The 15,639-nt window shown below is 38.7% G+C and overlaps 1 long non-coding RNA gene across 1 annotated transcript in view; it reads right to left on the bottom strand.

The window, feature by feature from the left end:
* Positions 1-1,902: 1,902 nt before the first annotated feature.
* LOC117523094 overlaps positions 1,903-15,639 on the bottom strand; it is a 171,006-nt gene continuing 157,269 nt past the window's right edge. Inside the window, exon 5 of the long non-coding RNA XR_004564416.1 lies at positions 1,903-2,293. This is a non-coding gene — a long non-coding RNA (uncharacterized LOC117523094). The remainder of the gene's footprint in view (positions 2,294-15,639) is intronic.

The raw sequence follows: 15,639 nt of genomic DNA, 5'->3' as shown, positions 1-15,639 counted from the left end.
GAACCCATTAAATTTTAGAGGTCATCCAGATCCGAATCCAGATTCTGGATAAAGATTTCACTTTATATAGGCTTTGAAGGATTACGTCAAAACTACTTTACGTATTCTCACCAAATTTGCACCACAGATAGATATTAGGGCATGGAAGACTCCAATGAATTTTGGAGGTGATCCAGATCCAGATCTCGATTCTGGATCAAGATTTCCCTTTATATAGGCTTTGTAGGATTTCTTCAAAACTACTCCACGAATTCTCACCACATTTGCACCAAAGGTCAAAGTGTCTTTATTTGTCTCCCTAATGAGAAATTTGCCTTGAACAGTGGGGTCTGCTACACAACAACACATCCAATACATACCACCCATCAAAAACAACATAGTAGATCGAAGTTAAAATATACACAATTAATAAAAGACATTATTAACATCTTAGTGCAAATTCTGCAACACATAACCTTATACTATCTTCATATCCTATCTATCATGCCCTAATATCTATCACAAATAGATATTAAAGCATGGAAGACTCCACTGAATTTTTGAGGTGATCCGGATCTGGATTCTAGATCAAGATTTCTCTTTATATAGGCTTTGAAGGATTACTTCAAAACTACATCATGGATTCTCACCAAATTTGCACTACAGATACATACTAGGGCATGGAAGACTCCGCTGAATTTTGGAGGTGATCCGGATCTGGATTCTGCATCAAGATTTTACTTTATTTAGGCTTTGAAGGATTATAGCAAAACTACTTTACGTATTCTCACCAATTTTGCACCACAGATAGACATTAGGGCATGGAAGATGCCACTGAATTTTAGAGGCAATCCGGAGCCGGGTTGGCAGACATCAGAAATCTCTGATTGCTGTTGTTTTGATTGTGTTGATGCTGATCAGATGGTCAAAGACATAATAATCTATGTTTTACGTTAATGATCAAAGGTCAAAGTTCAAACTCATGACATGCCTCTTGATCCTGATTACAGAATCAAAGTAGGCAACATATGAATAATGCCAAAAATAACCTAGCAAGGATCAGAAATCAAAGCTCAGCAATCAGGATTAAAGATGACTTATAAGGATTAAACCTCACCAGTCAGGATCAGGGATAAAAGTTAGCAATCAAGACAAAGATGGGATTTGGAGTGACGTTCAGGATCACAGGTTAAACAATCAGCTTCAAAGATCAGGATGAAAGTTCAGCCACCAAGATTAAATTTGAGTGATCAGGATCAAAGTTGAGTAATCATGATCAAAGATCAGAAATAACAATAAAAATCAAAGGTACATGAGCTAGAGTAGGAATCATAATCAGAGGTTAATAATCAATATCAAAGATCTGGATCAAAGACCAGCAATTAAGACTGAAGTTGAGTGATGAGGACCAAATGTCAGGACTAAAGTTTATCATTAAGGATGAAAGGTGAGTGACTTGGAGCAAGCATCAGGATCACCAGCTAACAATTAGGATCAAAGGTCAGGATCAAAGGTCAACAATCAGGATTGACGTTGAGTGATCAGGACCAAAGACGAAGAATAATAGTAGTCATCATTGAGGCTCAAAGGTGAGGGATCTGAAGCAAGGATCAAGATCGCAGGTCTCACCAACATGAAGTGAATCAGAATGATGAAAGACTACTATTAAGGATTAAAGATGAGTGATCTTGAGCAAGGAAAGGATCAAAGATGAAAGATAAGTGATCTGCAGAAATGATCAGGATGAAAGGCTAACACTCAGGATCAAACATCAGGATCAAAGATAAATAATCTGGATTTAAGAATGTTAGTGAAGACATCAAATTAATACCAAAGACACAAATCCACTGCGTATCCTAGTAGTTTGTACTTATTTTGTTTGTTGATAACAATAAATCTTAGAGTAATAACTTCATACAAATGAATCATCATTTTTTTTATTAACATAGACAATAATGTGACAATTTTTAACGTGTGTTTTCTCTCCAAACACAGAAAAAAACTGCACCCAACAATAATTTTAAAACTTGACATGGCATAATAAGTACAGTGAGTATCGTCAAATCAACAGCTTCACACAGGTGTGGGAAAAAAGATGAGACAGAAGAACAAAGCAGTATCACATATTCCTGATGACATCACACCTGCTGGCAGGTTGATTATGATTGAGAAGTTTCACATTTCTACATTTCCGCCTGCTGTCCGGTCTATGAAGAGGACAGATGGATGGCTCTTCTGACTCAGCTGCATCTTCTCAACTTTGCCAAGTTGTGTGTGTCCGGATCCGCCTTTTCCTCCTCAGCAACCAGTGGGTCTGTTTGAAATAAAGCTCAGCGTCAGCTCTTCCTGTGTAACCTGACATGAAGTCAACAGTTTCTCACACCACCATTAGTTTCCACTGTGTTCTTATAGCACTTCTACATTATTCCATATCGTGAGTGTAGAATGTGCAAAAAAAAACAAAAAGTAAAATAAATGATTGAAATCATTCAGATTCTGTGTGAACCTTACCTCACACAGGTAAGGTTAGACCTTAATTGAAATTGAAATCTTTATTTTTTATCATTGCCATTTTTTAAAATTCTTTTTCACCATCAAGATACAACTATAAACCCCTGTCACACCTTGACGAATTAGCCAACATATGCTGAACGTATTAAAAACACTGGCATACGCGGGTGTACATCTAATATGTTATAGGTAAGTTTTGTATAAGTTAAGAGCACGATGAAACGCTGATATACGTCGTAATACGGCGAGTACCTCGAAAAAGTTTGGGCATGCACAATATTTTAGATGTGTGCCAGCTTATGACTCATACGTCCCGCATATGTGGACCATAAGTTGGAGCTAAGTTATGAGATTGTTGACACGCATTTCTTGTAAGGTACTCAGAAGTTGAAATATGTCCATTGATTGGTTGAATACCTGAAACCTGCTGTCATGTGAACAGCTCAGACTGTTACAAATATTAAAACCATTCAGACACGGAGTAAATATAAAGTCTTCATCTTACCTGTTTGTTTCTGTTGGATTCATCATCACAGCCTGACGAAATCGTACTGATTTTGGAAAACGACGTCTGAAAATACTTAAGTTCCTTGTCATGGCTGAAGAAATGGAGCACTTTTAAAGAAATTCCTCTGTGTTTTGTGTGTTTCTCAGCCTGAACCAGAGAACACCGGTGTCGCAGACTGAACGGTCCGCCCTGCCTCCACTGCGCATGCCTCATTTCGGAGCTCAGCAGCTTGTCTGAGACACAGTCTCTTCACCCAAAATGATCAAATGGATTAATGTGATTATTAACCATCAGATGACAAGGTAAAACCTCTTAAATCATTCTAAAGTCAGTTTTAAGCAGAAACAAGGCCGTTTTAAGCAGAAACAAGGCGATATCGGTGATGCTTTGAAATGACCTACGCGCAGTGAACACATCAGCTAGCAGCTCATGTAGCCCAGCACTCTGATTGCTTTCTCCATCTATTATGCTGAAATAATGCTGACTTTATGTGGAAATGATTGTTGTACAAAAGCTTCAGATATCTGCCGCTGAATAGATGATGAGTGGAGTGCAGTTTGAAGCAGAAACGAGGTGATAATCCGTGAGCCGCGGCTAATGACACATGCGTAATGAAGGCAGGGCGGACCAATTTTTAGGGGGGACCATTCGGTTGGCAACACCGGCGTTCTGTGCCACAACAAGACAATTAACTTATTTTAAATTTGACAGAGTCACAGCACCTCTTTCATTCTGATGACATCAGTCAACTCTTCAGCATTTTGCATGCAATGAAAATAAATCCCAAAATCCACCAGGACAAAAATTAAAATTTAAAAAATGTTAAGGAACGTAATCTTTTGTCTGTTGACACAGCACCAATCAGATGCCGCCACTCCAACTGTGCCAATGAGTGACTCTGTTAATTAAATCGTTCTGCCCGTTTTGTCTGCTATTGACATCTTACCCATGTAAAATTATCTAAAATCTGTTTGGCCTCTGTGTGGAGAACACACACTGCAAGTGTACTGGATGATGTGTTCCACCAGCTAAAAGGTTCTGCTGGCGGTGGAAACGCAAACCAAGCCAGACTTAACCACTCTGACAAGTACCATACCGCGCAGTACCGACCTGGACCACTCAGTGGAAAAAGGGGCTGTCAGCATACACTGGCTAAATCGTCATGGTGTGACAGCTGCATTAACATATTTGACATATCTAACATATTCAGCGCATTTTTCATACACTGGCATACGCTGGCTAAATTGTCACGGTGTGACAGGAACCATAGAAACATATGACAAAGAGGTGATGGCCTAGTGGTTAAAGGGTTGGGCTTGAGACCAGACAATCCTTGGTTCAAATCCCTGCCTGACTGGAAAATCACTAAGGGACATTGGGCAAGGTCCTTAATCCTCTTGCTGCCCCCGTTGTGTAGTGAGCGCCTTGCATGGCAGCAGCCTCACATCGGGGTGAATGTGAGGCATTATTGTAAAGCACTTTGAGCATCTGATGCAGATGGAAAAGTGCTATATAAATGCAGTCCATTTAGATCAACGCTGTATTTGGAAATAAAACACCACACTACCACACCAGGGTTTGGGTAAATATTGACAGTTGTATTTTCAAAAATGCAGGTTAAATGGTTTACAGTATGTACACTAGAGCTGTAATGATCAATTATTAATTGACTTTAAAATTAAGACAAACTATTTTGAGAATCAATTAATTATTTTGAGTCATATATATATATATATATATATATATATATATATATATATATATATATATATATATATATATATATATATATATATATATTCTCACAGCACTTTTTCCAAATTTTATTCCAAAATGGATGATTTTTTTTTTCCTCAAAATTCTACACACAACAGCCCATAATGACAACATGAAAAGGTTTTTTGGGGGGGGATTTTGGCAAATTTATTAAAAATTAAACAACTAAGAAATCACATGTACATAAGTATTCAAAGATTTTGCCATGAAGCTCAAAACTGAGCTCAGGTGAGGAATAAACTGCCCAACAACAGGTGCGCCAAGCTTGTGGCGTCATACTCGAGACTTGAGGCTGTAATTGCTGCCAAAGATGCATCAACAAAATGGTCAAAGTTAATGTTGCAGTTATATATATATATATATATATATATATATATATATATATATATAGTCCAATAGAAACTTATAGTTCAACAGTACATAATTGCCTTTGTTTTACAGTATTAACTCAAAAATGAATGCAAATATTTTGGTAGCAGATAGAACGCACCGTCCTCGTGTGGCTGTATGTACATATGGGGCTTTGATCCAGACTCTTGGTGCTTCACGGAGGAATGCGCCCTGCAGGCCTTCGCATGTTAACATTTTCCAAATTAAGGCAATGACGCAGGACACACTTGTGGCATTTACTATTTGGCTCCAGTTTGATTTTAATTTCATTTCTTGTCATGAAACAAAGGGGATGTTTGGCTAACGTCAGCCTCACAGTATTGTAATTGTGCAGCGTTAGCTATTGCTCAGAGGCAGTTGGCTCACCGCCTCTTCCAGTGCACATCCCTGTGCTAACTTTGCCCCATTATAAAGCACACCCATCAACAACCGTTAATCTGCCAACTGAAAAGTTAACTGTAATGACTCTAAAACGATAAATCGCTAAGATATTTTGCTGAAGCTACAGTTATCCGCTAACAGCTAACATATGATAATAATTTAGCTTTGGCCTGCTCTTTGGCTCCAAAAGCCTGAAAAACAGATCTAAAGAGCTGAAATTTTAAAATGTTGTAGTGTAAACATGATCAAAATGTACATTAAGAATTAAATGAACAAATGAAATTAAACAGTATTTTGCACTCAACATACAGTTTATTCACAGCACAAAATGTATAAACAAATAAGAAGTAAAACTACACACGGAAAATTGTTTTAATGATGTAATTAATGTAATTTCTCTGGTTCTATGTCTTGATGGAGGGACACAGAAATGCTGTCCATCTGTCTGTGCCTATGTCCAAAACTCTGTAATCCTTATAACATTTCATAGATTTGAGACAAGTTTATCAAATTTGCAGCAGGGATGCATCTCTTAAAGGTCTAAGTCAAGTTTGATCATGAGTGACCTTGACCAAATATTGAAGGACACAGAGCCAAAACTCATATCTGTGTGTGTTGAAGACTGCACTCTCAATAACTTTACAAGGATTTGACAGCTTCAGCAAATTTCCATCAAGCATGCATCCCATCAAGGTCTAGGCCAGCTTCAGTCATGACTGACCTTGACCTAATTTTAAAGGTGACTGGGCCAAAAATATCCACAACACTGTACTCCTACTTACTTCAGGCTAGGGTTGCCAACCGTCCCTTGAAAAACGGAATCGTCCCTTATTTGGAAATAAAAGTGTGCGTTCCGTATTGACCTGAAACGGGACGCAGTTTGTCCCGTATTTCTGTGAGAATCAAAAAGTCTGTAAAATGTCAATGGAATTGACTTGCGCTTTATATGGAATCCCAGCCTCTCTCCTGCTCTTCACCAATGAGTTGACAGACATGAGTTGACGATACAGAATCACTCTTATCTCATTGGTTGAGGGACATCTGCTCGCAAGAATATCGCGGATGAGAATCATGAGCCGACGACGGTCGTCGGACGACCATAACAAAGTAGCATGGCTCCGCGCTGGCACTGCAGATACGCCTACGAACAGCAATGTCTGTAACGTCGTTACTCCTCCTTGAAAAAAACAAAACAAAAAAGAAAGCAAAAATACATGGGCAAATGGGAAAAGGAAAATGGCTGGGTGGAAAAGGTGCGTGACAACAGCTATAAGTATTGTAAGTATTGTTTACTTTTTCAGACTTTCACTGTTACATTGTTTTGGATGATATTTTTTTTGTTAATTTATACACTTTTAAGTTAAGCAATAACACGACAGAGAAAGATTTATTTTTAAAGAATTTTTTTTATATTTTGAAGCAGGACAGGATGCTCATATTGAAATTGTGAGTGAAAATTTATTTTGCACTAAAAATAAATTGCTAAATAATAATTTGTTTTCCGCATGTTCATATCATAACAAATGCATGTGTGCATCTACTTAAATTCAGGCTCAAGTCAATAGTCAAATGGTTAAAAATCGTTTCACACACATGCTGGGAAGAGTGAAGGCAATGGTCAGTTGGCCGGTCCATGGAAATAGAGACTGGAATGGACGTCACGTGACTAACGGCGTGCCCCACGGCGGCCATTACTGAGGGTGGAGAGAGACCTTGATCCTGTTAAACAGAAGCGATATGAGGAGAAAAAAGGCAGCCAGTGCTTCACCATCAACTGCACGAACCACAAAAACAAATGCTCCAATACTAAAATGAACTGTACAAGAGCCTTAATGTAATTATGTAAAACAAATGTCTATTTTAAAGTCGTTATGCCGCAATTTAATGTCAGTATACTGAGACTATAACTCAACGCCATAAGTTCTTTTCATTAAGCTGCGTTCACATGTGGAAACAAAAATGTTTAAATATATTTATGTCTATACATATACTTGCAGCTGTTGTTTAATATGATATGTACATGGTGGTCACAGGAGGCATTTAAATTTTAACAGTGTGGTTGGAGGGGAAGGAGGAGGTACTTTTTACCCTGACTGAGGGTCAAAAGTCATAAATTCTGAATGGCTTTATATCTACTTGTAATAAAATGTTAGTAAAAATCATATATATGTTGTTGTCATTAAAACACTAGCAGTAATATTACAGTGGAAAAAGCAGCAAGGTAAATGAGCACAATGGCAAGGCATACTTCAGATTAATATTTTAATACATAAGGATTTTTTATCCAGACATGTATGGGTTCGTTAGACCTTTTAATTAGCATGAATACAACTTACAAGCGTCATTTATAAAAATCCATCAAGAATTATGATGACAGGAAAAAAAAAAAAATCACAGTAAATGAACAGAATGGAATATTTTCCACAAATTTCCACACTTTACATAAAACATTTTTTTCTACCTAGACATGTATGGGTTCATTAGAAAGAGCAATTAAAGGGCTTTAAAACAAGCCTACTTTTATTCAAATCTGTTAACAAATAGCGACAATAAAGTGAGAAAAGCAGCACAGTTTGTTGTAATTTCCCCAGATTTCTGCATTTTACATAAAAGGTTTTTTTTTCACCCACACATGCATAAGTGCATTGGAAAGAGCTTTCAAAGGGCTTTGAAACAAGCCTACATTTATTAAAATCCATTAAGAAATAGTGACGCTAGTGCAAAAAAAGCAGTCAGTTTATTATTGATGAGCTGCACATTTCCACCCTTAGTAATGGCGCCTTCCTGTCCTGAGTGACGCTAATAGATAGAGGCGCGCATGTCCATTCCAGTCTATATTTCCATGGGCCGGTCAGCCCTGCCAGTGAGGTGTCCCTTATTTATTTTTCAGAGAGTTGGCAACCCTACTCAGGCCAATATTGCACTTTTGGATTAGCATCTAAGCTCCAACAGCACCAAACATGTATGATGTTAGGGTTTGCAAACATGTCTGACTTTAAAACCAAAAATATTAGCTGACTTAAAGTTCACAGAACTAAATTTAGTGGAAGCAAACTGGCCCTCTAATGGTTTTCAAAGTTAGCTGAAAAACTAGTCTGCTAACAAAAAAGTTAGCTTCGCTAATTACCTGAGCTGTGCCCGCAAGTAGATTCTTATCTCCTCATAAATATAGCGTGCATCTTGAAACACTCATTCTATATTTTGTATGTGAGACATCTTTTGTTAGAACCTTTTCAAGAGGAAAAAACACACACGTCATAACGTTGTGTAACACAACTTTTGCGCCAAAAATAGGTTTGACATTTGCTGTTGCTACACTGTTTGTTCTGCATCACCAATGCAAATCTTATCAACTCAACCACTTTCGTAATGGCACCTCACTTCCCATTTGTGTATATGTGGTTTCACTCATGTCAGGATTGGACTCACTTTTCATTCAATACATCCTATGCAGGTTTTGTTTAAACAGTCTGAGATATGCGTAGTTGGCTGTGCCATGTCAGATGACAAGTACAGGTGAACTAAACAATCAAGTTTAGTATTCACAGTTTTAGAGTATCCCAGAATCCTTTGCGTGCTGGGGAGGGAGGCTTGATAATGGCCCAGCTTAATGCTAACTTTAACATTGAAAATGCCATAGACATGTTAACGCGTTAGCATTGGTCCTGTTTTTAAGTTATAAAATACATCTATCAACTGTTTCAGAAGACCATAACAGGTCAGTTTAACATAAAAAAGGTGAATATTACTCACAGACATATGCTCTTTAGGGTTTTAGCGGGAAAAAATTAAGATAAAGCAAAGTAAAACAAAGAACCAACAAAGCAGCAGATTGAAGATCGAAGCACTGCTTCATTGGTTCAAGATTCAAAGAAAAGCTAAGCTGCAGAAACGGTCGATTATACAGACCCGCTGCAGGATCTGTAAGCAATGTAGAGAAATGATCATTTTCCTGACAAACGCCCCCAAAAACAATGGCCGCTCTGAAGGACCGATAAGGGAATCATTAAGCAGAAAGGCTTTTGATATTGATGGATCGAATAATTTCTTAAGGATACCTGAAAAGAACCAGTTCCTGACACGCAACCCTAACAACAACATGCTTTTTCTTATTGTAAAACTCACATTAAAGACTCACGATTATCTTAGTTAAGCACCAAATTACATATTTTGGTTGAACTCACCTCCATAACGACGCAATGTTGCAAACAAGTTGCCGCAAACGCTTGTTTACACTGCACAGTAAAATCACCAATGTTAAATTAACACTGGCAGTGAACATATGGGCCCACCATATGTATACTGGCAGTGTTAATTTAACACTGGCAGTGTTAGTTTTACACTGGTGAATTTACTGTGTGACGACGAAATCTCAGCCTCCCCAGCGAGAATGTGATCATGTGTGAGATTTGACACCATAAAGGCATCAATACAAAGTCACACTGAGCATCAACGTGAAAACCTGTCCTGAGACCCATTCATGGGCCGACGCCCAGCCGTAACTAGATACTGCTGACCTTCAAGGTGACACATTCTTAAGGATGATGCATCGTCACAGTCAAGTGAACCACCTATAGCAATTCACCATTAAGGGTCAAACAAATACAGAACAGAACATACATCCAAATACTCATACTTGCATATTACAGTAGAAAGCAGGTGTAAAACAAACTCTAGGGTATCTGAACACTCAGTAGACATTTATGAAACAGACTAACACTGCCCGGTAACCAAAGAAGAACTTCCCAGGAAAATTCAAAGATACTGGCCATACATGAAAATGATACCGTATCCAAGAGACTGTGTCACTCTACAAACATACATCAGGACCAGTCTGAAAAAAAAGTCTGCTGGGGCAAAATAGAACTTTTCATGGAATATATGCATATGCATCATCTGCTCAGTAGTAGTGATGGTAGAACATCCAACTTGTATCCCTGTTATTCTCTCACTTACTTCTAGTACGTACCACAGTAAGGCTCGGGTAATAGGTTCCTACATATTAAATATTCACGTGCACGGAGAGATGTTGCACTCTGCTTACAAGGAGGAACATGCTTGAAATGTTGCTTAGAAGTCACAGTTTCATTGCACCAAAATAAACTTTTGTGTCCAACTTTCAAATGTAAAGTTCACTTTCTGGAGTCTTGTAAGACATGTTTGGAACATTGTGTGCACACTGGTGGAATGTTTGAGAAAAAAATAGAATATTTATTTAATAACATTAAATATTATGGATGCAAATCCAACACAAGTCTTGTACTTCAACATGCCTAAAACCATACAGTAACTTTAGTTTATTGTAGTTCTTGATCATCACAATTCCAGACTTGATAACCTTTATTTTTGGGTGATTCTTAGACTACGGGCACTTATTATGTCCTTTGCTCATACTGTATGAAAAACAGAAAAAAGGGGAAATTTCACACTTTTATAGTTATCTTTATAATGAAAGTGTGTTAAGAAATTTGTTCTAGTAGTCTATGATGACTTTTTCACCTTTTTTCAGCATCATTATATGCAAATACTGCAGTTTTGTGCTTGTCCCACACCCAGACTTTTGATCTTCAATGATAAAAATGAATGGTAAAGAAACGTTTTTTCTAATGTTTTAAAATATCTCTGAATAAAATATCAGTAAAATAATCAAAACATAATTGGGGTATTCAATGTCATACAACTGTTGTGATATTTTTTAAACAAAATGTAGTTGTCCCACAATATTGCCGTAATTTCCACCACAACACTGTAATGTCCCTAAACAGTTTGTATGAAAGATTGTTTGGGTAGTTTCTATGGAGATAAACAGTGACATCAGAGCACATGTATATAGCGCCAAATCACAACAAACAGTTGCCCCAAGGCGCTTTATATTGTAAGGCAATGGTGTGGTGGAAATTACATTTACAAGGCCAATAGTGCCCGTAGTTAAAGAATCACCCTTTTATTGATTTATTTTTGTTATAATCACTCACTCTGTCTTTTTTCTGGGAGGGGAGGAATTCAAATGAGGTTATAATATCATTACAGCAATGTTATGTCACCGTGCTGTTGCAGTTCTTAGTCCATTGGTTGGTAACATTCTTAAGCCAAATAATGAACGATGAATAATGAGCCATGTAGCGTGTTTTTTCTCTCTTTTTTTTGGTATGAGTGGAGTTATTCATGGAGAATAGAGGCAGACTATTCTGCTAACAAGGGTCATCTCATTGGCTGGTGTGGCTATCATTTCAAGAAGTTCAAAATTTAGCAAAAATAGCGTAGGGCGATTTGTGTACGAGGTACTATGAGGATAAACGAGGATGTTAGAGGCATATTAGTGGTGATGTTAATGTCCGCGTACCTGGCAGCTACGAAGACAGGACAGGCTACATGCAACAGAGCAGGTTCCACTCTGAGAAAGCCCTTGTAGCCTTTTTTTAACATCTGATTCCTGCAATTCCCTCAGAAGAACATCATATATGTGGCTCATTATTTGAATAATCACTGAAATTTCTGACAAATCCATATGTGGCTCTTTAGTCATGGCTTTATTATTTGGTGTGACCAGAACTTTAGTTACCTCCCAGCAACATTCAAGAGTCTGCAAATGAAAGTTCCTACAACGTTATCACTTTAATGTAACAAACATTTGATTACTAGCGAGGCAGGTTTCACAAGTGGGAGCCTGGACTAGTACCACATGTTGTCATATCAGCCACACTACGCAGGTTCTGAATGCCAACTACTGTCCATCCCCAGCTCCTGAAACAAGCTATATAACTTATATATAGCAGCCTGGTGAAACATGGGTGTGGCCTTTTACTGTTGGCACGTTCCTCAACACTGAGCCACATGTGTACTGGATCCATTTGCAAGCTTCTTTGGCATGTGGAAGGTCCACAGAGACACACTTGGGAGCATCCTGAGTCGATGTATCACAGTGAGGTGTGGTAATTGTACTGCCCTCAAACCACAAAAGAGGGTCGTGTGAACAACTCAGCACATCTGTGTACCCCCAAATCTAAGATTTATACAGGAAATGGATGATTAAACTCGCCAACCACAGACTGTTTGAGGTACTGCCGTGTGGGAAACTGTTTTGTTGTTTCAAGGCCTGGACATGCAGGACAGTCATTTCGACAAGATGTGGCTTATGAACAATGGATGATGCATTTTGCCAGTGTGGTTGGAGTGTTACTTGGGTGAGGCGCTCATGATAGTTAACTTGTGGAGACGTTTGGTCAACGGTCAAGGTAGTCAGAAATATGTATGTGACCGTAGGACCTTTGTGGCCGGGACGGCGGTGGGATCTAACCCCGGACTGCTTGAACTAAAGACCAGAACTCTACCAGGTCAGCCAACGGGGAATTCCCCGTTAGTCAAGCTAGTGGGAACGTCTTTTCAATCTGGACTTCATCTTGCTAAATGTAGTCAAAAAAAAAAAAAATCTATTTTCTAGGACATCTCCACAACCATCACTGCCGGAGAGGTGAAGATCATACCAATCAGCTAATCACAGTCATTGCATTGTAAAAGGGATGTCATGATGACATCAAAATGTCATGGAATGGCATTACCATACTCCAAAAACCACCTTTACTTGATACTTGCAACAAATAGGCCTAGATTCACAATGTCTGGCTTATTGGTCTTGCTACTACCACTCCTCCTATATCTAGAAATGATTATCATACTCTCTCAGTGTAATATTACCATCATGGTGGTACTTTGCAGTATTTGCACAGGATATGCATCGCCGCTCCAGTGCCTTTCATTATTTCTGCAATGTTGAGGAACTAATACCCAAGAATTTGACTCTCTTATAGTTACATAATAGGATCTGCAGTAACAGTGAAGAATATCTAAACTTAGAGATAGATAGTGTAAATTTAGCAGCCAAATGTTTTCTTTCTCGTGCAAGAGGCTATGTGGCATGCTAGTGGTTAAACTTAAGCCATAAAGTTTCCTCCCTGTGTCGTACAAGTGTCAAGACTAAAGCGAGAGAATGTCTTTAGAAATATGTTTGAGAATTTTTGACAAATGATTTCTATGTTTCCCTTACACTTGTAGAGGTCTGGCAGCCCACCAGGCCAGTGGGACCCTTGGAAGGGCAAAACTGTATTTTTTTTTAAATGTCACTTATTAATTAATTTGGATGACAATCATTTTGTGCCTTTCCATTACACACACACACACACACACACACACACACACACACACACACACACACACACACACACACACACACACACACACACACACACACACACACACACACACAGCCTGCTGTCCAGCATCAATTGAAGTTAGCAGTCAGAGCTTTCACACATCAGAATCTGACATCTGCTCAGCAAATTTTAACTGTTATCAAAACAATAAAAATCAGATGACATTCTCCACCTTCTTTCTCCTGGAATCTGGCGGTTTACATGAAATACTCTCTCACAGTTCGCACAACCCATTGGTGCCATCAAAACTCTTTAATAACTCGTGTTTTACACCAAACATCTGCGTTGTTGAAGGCAAAGTGTCATTATAAATAATCAAAAGCTATAAACCTTTCGTGTGATGTTTTTGTTAGCGTCTCTATTTGATTTGAAATGCTTTTACAGGGTGATCTGGAGTCAAACCTTCATGACAACAGTGTGTGCATGTGCACCATGAGATCCACCAAGTGACGACTGCGGGGATTCTGACAAAATCCTTTAAGGGCGAAGACTGGATTTTATTATCTAAAGGGTTCACATTCATAATTTGTGTATCATCTGACCATTCTCACAATAGTCACATACTGTATGATATTACTTGTATATTTGACTTGACTGAATCAGATTTAAGAACATATGCAGTTGGCATATTGGCATGTTCATCCACTCCAATCTTTAAAGAACAAGAAGTAAGTCCTATATAATTCTCCCTTTTCTTTTATTTTTTATGCATGAATTACTTCTTACAGAAGTTTTTGTTGTTGTTTTCCTTTTCTTTTATTGTTGCTTATGCAATGACAACAGATCAAATTCCTTGTATGTGAGAACTTACTCAGCAATAAATTAGATTCTGATTCTGATTCTGTAGAAGCCCTGGAGTTCATTGGTGCCAGTGTGAGTCTGAGTCTTTCTTGGAAGGGACACCAGTCTGCCACAGGTTACTACCCCAGTCAAGGCTGGTACCTGTTCAGTTGGATGAACTGGGAAAATGCAGACGAAGCGTCTTTTCTAAGGACGCAGTCAGGTTATGTGAATGGGAATCAAACCAAGATCTACATATTGGAAGCCGAATTCCTAAACCCACTGAGGTATCAGCAAAACATGCTCAAGTCAGATTTGGAAGTTGTACAGATGTTGGATCGATAATGGCAACAGAAAAAATCCTATGTGGAGTGATCTAACCACTTTTCCACATGAATGCTAAAGAAAAATAAAATGAGTTGTACCAACTCAGCTGGACTGGATGCGACTATAACCCGCATCCAGTCATCCATATAACGCTGAACAAAGTGCTGCATTTCCTTACCTTTGAACAGTATATATGAAATTATACCAGAGCAGGGAGACCAGTGGACACAAGTTGGGTGGCCAATATGTAAACGTGGGTTTGATTCCCGCTCACACTGCCTGTCTGTGTCCTCAGAGCTGTGTGTGGGTACTGACCTTGGCTGGGGAAGTAAGCTGTGATAGACGCTCTTCTGCTTCCCGCTATAATATCCATGGATAAGCAACGGTGCAATGGGTCTCAGGGTTGATGCAGGCCGTTCTTACTTACAAATTCACTTTCCTGTTTAAGCATCTTGTAAAAATTCTGTCTGAAATCAGAGGTGGAGGTGATGGTCTAATGGTTAAGTGTTGGGCTTGAGACCAGAGGATCCTCCGTTCAAACCCCAGCTTGACCAGAAAAATCACTAAGGGCCCTTGGGCAAGCTCCTTAATCCCCTAGTTGCTCCCGGTGTGTAGTGAGCGCCTTGCATGGCAGCACCCTAACATTGGTGTGCGAGTGTGTTTGTGTGAATGGGTGAATGTGAGGCATAATTGTAAAGCGCTTTGAGTGTTTGATGGAGATGGAAAAGCGCTATAGAAATGCAGTCCATTTTACCATTTGTTCCACTTTGAGCTATA

Source organism: Thalassophryne amazonica, chromosome 13 (assembly GCF_902500255.1).
Source record: "Thalassophryne amazonica chromosome 13, fThaAma1.1, whole genome shotgun sequence".
NCBI lineage: Eukaryota > Metazoa > Chordata > Actinopteri > Batrachoidiformes > Batrachoididae > Thalassophryne > Thalassophryne amazonica.
Note: the sequence above shows the minus strand (reverse complement) of the source record. Positions and strands in the feature narration are given on the sequence as shown.